Below are 10275 nucleotides of genomic sequence, written 5' to 3' on the forward strand. Positions count from 1 at the left end.
AATGAGAAGTAGTGGAATGCACAACCCTATTGTAGGCAAACTCTATGTGGGGAAGAAGTTCCTCCCACTCTCTAATGTTTTGCACTATCATACATCTTAGCATTTGCCCTAGGGTTCTATTAACCACCTCGGTTTGGCCATCACTTTGGGGATGACAAGTGGTGGAGAAAAGAAGCTTGGTGCCAAGTTTACCCCACAAGGTTCTCCAAAAATGGCTTAGGAACTTGGAGTCCCTATCACTTACAATGGACCTAGGTAGGCCATGTAGTCTTACCACTTCCTTGAAGAAAAGATTTGCAATATAAGTTGCATCATCAATCTTATGGCAAGGAATGAAATGGGCCATCTTAGAGAACCTATCCACCACTACAAAAATGGAATCCCTACCTTTTATGGTCCTTGGGAGACCTAAGACAAAATCCATAGAAATGTCAACCCAAGGCTTGGAAGGGATAGGCAAGGGGGTGTAAAGACCATGGGGTTGGACTCTAGACTTGGCTTTCATGCATGCTATGCAACCTTTGCAATGCCTATCTACATGCTTCCTCATGTGAGGCCAATAGAAGTGTTCTTTCAAGACTTCCAAAGTCTTGTTTGGCCCAAAATGCCCCATTAATCCTCCCTCATGTGCCTCTCTAATGAGTGGGGCTCTTAAGGAACCTTGGGGAATGCAAAGTCTCTTACCTTTGAAAAGATATTGATTGAGAAGGTAAAAGTCTTTGTAAGCCCCTTGGTGGCACTCACTAAGAATGGGGGAGAAATCAACATCCTTTGGATACAATTCCTTAATATGATCAAAACTAAGAAATTTAGTTTCAAGAATGGAAAGGAGGGAATGCCTTCTTGAAAGTGCATCCGCCACAATGTTAGCCTTTCCTTGCTTATGTTTGATCACATATGGGAATTGTTCTAAGAACTCTACCCACCTAGCATGTCTCTTGTTTAACTTGCCTTGGCTTTTCAAAAATTTGAGTGACTCATGGTCACTATGTATCACAAACTCCTTTGAAAGAAGATAGTGTTGCCAAGTTTGCAAAGTTCTCACAAGAGCATAAAGCTCTTTGTCATAGGTGGAGTAGTTGATGTGACTCCCCTTGAGTTTCTCACTAAAATAAGCTATGGGGTGCCCTTCTTGGAGAAGCACGGCCTCAATGCCTACATTGGATGCATCACACTCAATTTCAAAAGTTTTGGAGAAGTTAGGGAGGGCTAAGAGTGGTGCATTGATCAATTTTTGTTTTAAAGTTTCAAAAGCCTTTTCTTGATCTTTGCCCCACTTATAGGCCACACCTTTCTTGACCAATTCATTGAGAGGGGCAACTATGGTGCTAAAGTTTGGCACAAACCTCCTATAGAAACTAGCTAACCCATGGAAAGACCTAAGCTCACTTACATTCTTTGGGGGAGGCCAATCCTTGATTGCCATCACTTTTTCTTGGTCCACATGGACCCCATGTTGATTTATTTTTAAACCTAGGAAGATCACATGATCCATCCCAAACACACATTTCTCCATGTTAGCATACAAGGATGCCATCCTTAAGGTTTCTAACACACTCCTTAAATGATGCAAGTGGTCATCTTGAGACATACTATAAATGAGAATGTCATCAAAGTATACCACAACAAACTTCCCTAAGAACTCTCTAAGAACATGGTGCATGAGTCTCATGAATGTACTAGGTGCATTGGTCAAGCCAAAAGGCATGACTAACCACTCATATAATCCAAACTTAGTCTTGAAAGAGGTTTTCCATTCATCACCTTCTTTGATCCTAATTTGATTGTACCCACTTTTCAAGTCTATTTTGGAAAATATGGTTGCACCATGTAACTCATCAATCAAATCATCTAACCTAGGAATGGGATGCCTATACTTGATGGTTATGTTGTTGATAGCCCTACAATCTATGCACATTCTCCATGTTCCATCCTTTTCGGGGACTAGGATCACGGGCATTGCACGAGGACTCATGCTATGTTGCACCCACCCCTTTTCTAACAACTCATTCACTTATTTTTGAATTTCTTTAGCCTCCTCGGGACTAGTTCTATAGGCTGGCCTATTAGGCAAAGATGAGCCTTGTATGAAATCAATTTGGTGTTCTATACCTCTTAGGGGTGGGAGACCCTTTGGAGGTTCTTGAAAAACATCTTTGAACTCATCTAAGACTAATGACAAGTCTAAGGGACATCTAGAGTGGGGGTTTTGGAAGGAGGGGGAAGATTCACTAGGATAAGCTAGGAAGATGGTTTTTTGGGCAAGCATTACCTTCTTCACCCCCTTGAGAGTGATCATGCTCTTCTTGGACTCATGCCCTTGCGACTTCTTTTGCGCCTTCTCTTCTTTTCTTTTCTTAATCATTTGCAATTAGTCCTCATTGACTTCTCTTGGTGAAAGAGGTAGTAATGTGATCTTTTTGCCTTGGAAGCTAAAGGTAAAACTTGTTAGCATGGCCATCATGAAAAGCTTTTCTATCAAATTGCCATGGCCTTCCTAATAAAATGTGAGTTGCTTCCATGGGCACTAAGTCACACAATACCTCATCCTTGTAGTTTCCAATGGAGAAGTTAATAAGGACTTGTTTGTCCACTTTAATTTCACCTTCCTCACTAAGCCAAGAAAGCTTATAGGGCTTGGCATGAGGGATGGTTTTCAAGCCAAGCTTGTCCACAACCCTTGTGCTAGCCACATTAACACAACTTCCACTATCAATTATGAGGGAGCAAGTTTTATTGTTGATTTGGCACCTTGAGTGAAAAATATTTTCTCTTTGGTTTTCAAATTCTTTAGGCACTTGGCCTAGCATGCGCCTAACCACCAACAAACCTCCTTCATTAGGTTTGATTTCATCCTCACTTGAAGATTGGGAAGAAGTGTGGGAGGAAGAACTTTTAGGGGAGGGGGGAGAAGAATGTTCACTTTCAACCTCTCCTTTAGGGTTCAAGATCATGTTCCTTTTTGTTGGGCAATTTGAAGCAATGTGACCATAGCCCAAACACTTAAAACATTTGATGGCACTAGTTCTTGAACTTTGAGAAGAGTTTGCATTTTCATGGGAGGTTCTAGACGAATTGGTCCTAGGTGGGTGGTCTTTGGAAGGAGGTTTCTCATCCTTTCTTTCTTTTCCTTTCCAAGTTCTAGAGTAGTATTCATTGTATGAAGTATTCCTCTTGGCCTCTTGTTTCTTTTTCAATTGACTTTCAACTTTTAAGGCCAAGTGTAAAATTTTGTCAAGAGTGGAATACTCATACAACTCAACTACATCTTGAACTTCTCTTCTAAGACCACTCACAAATCTAGCTACCTTTTCTTCTTCACTTTCAAATTGGAGTCCTACTTTGAGAAGCATTGACTCCATCATTTTAAAATATTCATTCACACACATAGACCCTTGTTGAAGCCTTTGGAGCTTCAAAAGAGTCTCCCTCCTATAGTAGGAAGGAACAAATCTAGCGCGCATCAAAGTTTTAATGTCCATCCAAGAGGCCGCGGGTGGCTCTTGGTTAATATTGTCCATACACAATTGATGCCACCATGTCATGGCATAATCTTCAAATTCTAAAACTACTAAATCTACTTGTTCTTGATTACTAACTAAATGAATATTGAAGATTTGGTCCACTTTTTGCTCCCACTCTATGTAGAGGTTTTGGTCATTCTCCCCCTTGAACTTTGGAATCTTGATTGGTGGAGGTTGTCTTTGTGGGAGTTGATTGCGCCTTCCACCACCATCATAGTCGTGCCTTCTTCTTCTTCCACCATGGCTAGAGTCCTCAGAAGAGGACCTCCTCCTTCTCCTTTCATCTTCCCTAAGCTCAAGTCTTTGGATGTGCTCTTGTAGGAAGATCTCACTTTGCCTCCTATCCGCCCTCAATTGGTCAAAAGTTTCTCTCCTACTCACTTCCATCTCACGTAAGATGTTGGCAAGGGTTATTTGTCCACTTTCTTGGGCCATAGGAGTCACCATGGGAGGGGAATAAGGTGAGGCCGACTCCTCCTCTTCTTCTACCTCCAAGATTGGATCCATATTCATGTTCCTACACCAAAAACTCACCAAAAACCGAGACAAGGAAGAGGTTAGCTAACAAACAATTCCAAACCCGAGACCAAGTGTGGTCTTCTCAAGCACCCAAGTGTTTTTTATCACACTCCCAAAGCACACAAGCAAGGCTAGCACTCAAAAACCTTCCAAACAAGTGAAAACACCTTTAAAGAAATGAAAACCTTTTCAAAGCTCAAACAAGTGGCTCGGCCACAACACTCTAGGAAGACAAGGAAAAGAAAACTACTAAGACAAAACAAAGATTACCTAAAGACAAGCAAGCAAAGCTCAAAAAAAATAAGAAAGTTTAACTTCTAAGGAAACTTGTTTTTAAAGACAAAACTTGAACAAGACTAAACCAATGAAAAGCACTTTTAAGGACTCTATGGAAAGCATTTGAACAAGCCAAGATTATACCTCAAATTATGCATACACCATGAAAGATCATAACCAAGTCAAAGCATGAAACTAATTTGCCAATATCACCCAAAATCCAAGTATAAATTTTGGTAGCATAACACCTAGTAAAAATGGCCAAATGGATTCACCAAGCATTGTAAAAGCTCTCGGCCAAATTGTTTTTGGTCTTGAAAACACTTTTTCTTTTCAAAACTAGGTATTTAAAATGATGAGAATGATGTTTTAGGGTGTCTTGAACACTTAGTTCCTTAAAATTAGGTCAAAATCAATTTCAAGGAGCATACAACAACACAAGGCATAGATCTCATGCAATAGTTCAACAACTTAGAAACAAGAACAAGAAAACTCAAAGAAGCTTATGACAAGAGACTCAAGCAAAAGTTAGACACATTTAGAGACTCAACATGACATACACAAAGACACAAACATGTAGCTATCATGCATTTAAACTCATGGATTTGAGGCTCAAAAAGTAAGTATCAAAAGACATGTTATCCAACCACATTTAGGAGCAAAAGAGTCACAAAACCGAAGCCAAAATTGCCACAACATAACCTGAAAACGTTGTTTTTCGTATTTTCGGCAGCTCTGACCTTTGCTCACTCATTTGATCATAACTCTCTCCGCAGAACTCCAAATGCGTTAATTCTTTTTTTGTTGGAAACTAGACTCACAGAGCTTTCTTTTGATATATAGAAAGTTACTTTTGGACCACTGAGCTAGCTACAGTATTTTTTTCAAAAACGCACACGTTGCTGCCAGCACTGTTTTTATGTGGACCATTCAAAGATAGCTACACAAGACAAGGTTAGAACATGAAAACACCATATTCAAGGACAACCAAAGCTCTAGATACCAAATGATGAAGGATTATCTTGTTTCCTTTTAGAGTTATGAATATGGTGAAGTTGTTTAAGAAAGCTTTTTGAAAATTCCCACTGGACATTAAGATAGCATGCTATCTAGATGTGAAGGTTCATTTCTCAAGCTCATGAAAGGAAGAAGAGAGTTGGATTCAAGCTTAAACTCACACGGCAATAACAACACTAAAGAGAAAAATGAAAGAAGAAACAATAAAAATGGAAAGCATAGAAGATGAAGAATGGAAGAAGCACGCCACTCATAGGGGGGGATCTAAGCCAACCAAGCCCTAGAGATGAGTGATGGTGCCGCCACTTGCAAGCAAGATAAGGCAAAGGTGAGTTCACTTCTAGGAAGGAGAGCTCACAAAAATTGGTGGTTGAATGCACAAAGTTTATAACAAAATGATCAACCCTTTTACAAGACAAGGAGCACCCTTTAAATAGGAGTTCATAGGGGTCCTTTAGCAAATACAAAAACATGAAAAAGGATTAACTAGCAAACCCTAAACCTAATGTGAGAGTGAGTCTTGGCCAAGTGAAGGGAGATGATTGGTGGAGGCATTCCCATGAGGATTCTAGGCCAAAAGAGGAAGGAGACCAAGTGACCTTCTAAGGCATAAACCACAAAGGCAAAAGGAGACAAGGTACATGTCTACTTTTACTTTTGCTTTATGCTTTTTGCTTTCCTCTCTCTTCCACTTCATCCAAGTGCTCCAATCACCAAGTGCCACCTAGCCATGCTCTACTTTCTCTTAATTACCTATAAAACAAGACAAACAAGGATTAGCATGTTGGTTTAAGTTAATCTAATCTTGGTCAAAGGTCAACTTTGGATCAAAGTCAACAAGTCAACCAAAATAAATCAACTAGGCAAAAGGAGACAAGGTACATGTCTACTTTTGCTTTTGCTTTATGCTTTTTGCTTTCCTCTCTCTTCCACTTCATCCAAGTGCTCCAATCACCAAGTGCCACCTAGCCATGCTCTACTTTCTCTTAATTACCTATAAAACAAGACAAACAAGGATTAGCATGTTGGTTTAAGTTAATCTAATCTTGGTCAAAGGTCAACTTTGGATCAAAGTCAACAAGTCAACCAAAATAAATCAACTAGAAACCAACTTAGGAAATTCAAACTAAAGTAATGCAAAACAAAGATAAAGGTGATGGAATAGAAGACTCCCCTCTAGACATACTTCTAGTGATCCTTCTTGATGGAGCTTCTAAGGAGGTGGTCATGCCTTCATCATACAGTGGGAATGTCCCAAGTCCGTGACGGAGATTCGGAGCTTTGTGGGTCTAGCTGGCTACTACAGGAGGTTTATTGAGGGGTTCTCCAAGATAGTAGCACCCCTAACACATCTAACAAGGAAGGAACAACCTTCTACATGGACTGATAGGTGTGAAGAGAGCTTTAGGGAGCTTAAGCAGAGACTGACGAGTGCTCCGGTGTTGGTGATTCCGGATGTGAGTAAACCCTTTGAGGTTTAGTGTGATGCCTCTCATCAGGGTCTTGGTTGCGTCTTCATGCAAGAGAGGAAGGTGGTGGCCTATGCTTCAAGACAGCTGAAAGTTCATGAGAAGAACTACCCTACTCATGATCTAGAATTAGCGGCGGTGGTTTTTGTTTTGAAAATTTGGAGGCACTACTTGTACGGTGCGTAGTTCTGTGTGTTTAATGACCACAAGAGTTTGAAGTACCTCTTTGATCAAAAGGAGTTGAATATGAGGCAGAGGCGGTGGATAGAGTTCCTAAAGGACTACGACTTTGAACTCCTTTATCACCCGGGGAAGGTGAATGTGGTGGCGGACGCATTGAGTAAGAAGACGGTGCATGTGGCACACTTGAAGATTAAAGAGTTGGAATTGCTTGAAAGTTTCAGAGACATGAAGCTTCAGGTGGAGTTAGAACCAGAATTCATTAGATGTAGCACCTTAACTGTATCTAGTGACTTCCTGGGCTTGATTAAGGAAAAGCAAGCGGGGGATGCTAGTCTACAAAAGGTGAAAGAGCCACTGGGATCGGATCAGGCCAAGGAGTTTGCCTTGGGTAATGGTGGTGTGTTAAGGTTCAGAGGTAGGGTCTGTGTGCTAGATGATGCTGAGTTGAGGAGACTAGTTCTTGAGGAGGGACACAAGAGTCGTTTTAGTCTACACCCTGGCATGACTAAGATGTACCAAGACCTCAAGGATAACTTTTGGTGACAAGGCATGAAGAAGGAGGTTGAACAGTTCGTATCTGCATGTTTGACTTGTCAAAAGGCGAATGTGGAGCATTAGAAACCCGGTGGAACGCTCCAGCCGTTGGATATTTCGGTGTGGAAGTGGGATAACATAGCTATGGATTTTGTTACCCACTTACCTCGCACCGTGAGAGGACATGATGCTATATGGGTGGTGGTGGATCGGTTGAAAAAGAGTGCTCACTTCTTGGCAGTGAATCTTAGAATGTCTATGGCCAAGTTGGCCCAGCTCTACATCCGGGAGATAGTGAGACTTCATGGAGTGCCTAGTAGCATAGTGTCCGATAGAGACCCCCGGTTCACTTCGAGCTTCTGGCAGACATTGTAGGAGGCTATGGGTAATAGGTTGAGGATGAGTTCTGCCTATCATCCTCAGACGGATGGCCAGTCAAAGAGGGTGATTCAGTCCTTGGAGGACTTGTTGAGGACGTGTATCTTGGACCACCTTGGCAGTTGGGATGAGGTGTTGCCGCTGGTGGAGTTCACCTATAACAACAGTTACAAGGCGAGTATAGGGATGGCGCCTTATGAGGCTTTATATGGGAGGAGGTGTAGGACTCTCTTATGTTGGTACCAGGATGGTGAATCGGATTTGGTAGGACTTGAGTTGTTGCAACAGACCACAGAGAAGGTGCAGTTGGTGAGAGATAGGTTGCAAGCATCCCAGAGTCAGTAGAAAGCATATGCAGACTGGAGGAGAAGACCCCTAGAGTTTGAGGCTGAGGAACATATATTCTTGAGGGTGACCCGGACCACTGGTGTGGGGAAGGCTATCCGTTCAAGGAAGTTGTCTGCTAAGTTCTTGGGTCCATATCAGATCTGGAGAAGGATAGGGCATGTAGCTTATGAAATTGTATTGCCACCCTAGTTGGCTAATCTCCACCCAGTTTTCCATGTTTCCCAACTAAGAAAGTACGTGTTTGACCCGTCACATGTGCTGGAGACGGAGGATATGCAAGTCAAGGAGGATCTCCGGGTAGTGGTACAACCAGTGGCTATAGAGGATTGCCAAGTTAAGGAGCGGAAGGGAAGAGCCACTAGTCTTGTAAAGGTCATCTAGGACCGAAGGACAGCTGACTCTACTTGGGAGCTAGAGGAGGATATGAGGAGTTCATATCCACATCTTTTCTAGTAAGTCTTATTTTTCGGGGACAAAAAATTTTGTTGTTGGGGAGATTGTGAGCCCCCTTTTTCCAGCTTATAATTTGTTGGGCCTGGTCTTTTCGTAGGCCCAAGGCCGGCCCAGAAAGGGACCCCCAATACCCCCTTCCAACTACTCACTATTCCACTTGTCTCCTTTTTCAGAAGTTGTCTCCCTCTCTCAAACACCCAAGACTCTAGATACAGCTCTGCTAGGGCACAGAGATTGTTTCATCTTCGAGCTAGATACGGTGGTTCTGTCTCCAAGTAAGTTACTCCTCATGTCTGCCATAACCTTTCTTTCCCTTTCTAGTTGGGAGCTTTAGTTGCGTTAGAGTTCATCCTCTTATACTCGTTTTTGCGTTAGAGCTAGATACGCTAGGTTTTTAAGTTCTAAAGCGATTTTTGTATGTTTTAGGGTTGTTCTATGTTTTGGGTGCTTGAATGGTATATTAATCATGTGTAGATGATTGGTTGGTAGTCTGGATGTTACTTTGTGTGGTTTTTCTACCTTGCATTTTTTGTTTTTTTTTTGTTATTGATTTATAATTACATCGGAGGAATTAATTCAAAAAAATAGTTACTACTATTATTATATATTATTGATGAGTTCAAATTTTTGCCCTCAGTTAATATTTAAATTTGGGGATTTAATTGATTTTTCTGTTCTTAAAGATTGATTTAATTAGGATTTGTGATTATTGGATTTATTGAGTAAGTTTGGTAAAAGTGGCGTAAAAATTGATTTTAGTTGCATAAAATATTATTGGATATTCTAACGTTTGTTAATGCAGCTGAAATTTATTTTTGGTCAATTAATAGTGTGATTTTAAATATTCAAAGTTACAAAATACGTCCAAAGTCAAGAAATTCTGAAAAAGAATAAATCAGGAGCTAAATGCACCCCCAGTTTTCATTTGCACACTCCTCCCTCAAGTAGACCACAAAAACATGTTCTGCACCCCCAGTTTTCACTAAGTTGCACCCCTCCTACCACTTAAACTCCACTCAACCAGATCATGCCATGTGGCAATCCTCACCTTTTAAAATTAGCCAACCATAAGCCGCCACGTGTCATAATCCTCCACTCACCCAATTGACCACTCAGATCTTGCCACGTTATCATCTTCATCTCCCAAAAACCCTAACCCTAATTTCAACCACCATGACCACCCTCCACACAGCCGCCGCCGCCAATCTCGCCGGCCACCGCGGCGCCACACCACCAGAGGAGAAGAGAAGCTGCAACCACCGCGCCTGCACCTGCGAATCCTTCACGCTGCCGCCGCACCTCCTCACTTCGCCGGAGCACCACCGCAACAGCAACGCCATCTTCTTCTCGCGTCCAGCAGCTCCGCGTGCCACCATCATCGCGAAACCACCGCGAGTTCTTCTTCCTCACACAGCAGCCACCGCAGTGCACCTCCGGCCGCCACAGTTCGCGAACCAGCGCCATCCCGCGGCCAGCCACCGCGCCGTCACGAACCACCATCGCGCCTCCGTCTTCTCTGCACCTCACGCTGCTGCACTGCACGAACCAGTTCACCTCCTCACTTCGCCGGCGAC

The sequence above is a fragment of the Vigna unguiculata genome, chromosome 9 (assembly GCF_037176805.1).
Source record: "Vigna unguiculata cultivar grain cowpea cultivar isolate G323 ecotype 2 chromosome 9, ASM3717680v1, whole genome shotgun sequence".
Classification (NCBI taxonomy): Eukaryota; Viridiplantae; Streptophyta; class Magnoliopsida; order Fabales; family Fabaceae; genus Vigna; species Vigna unguiculata.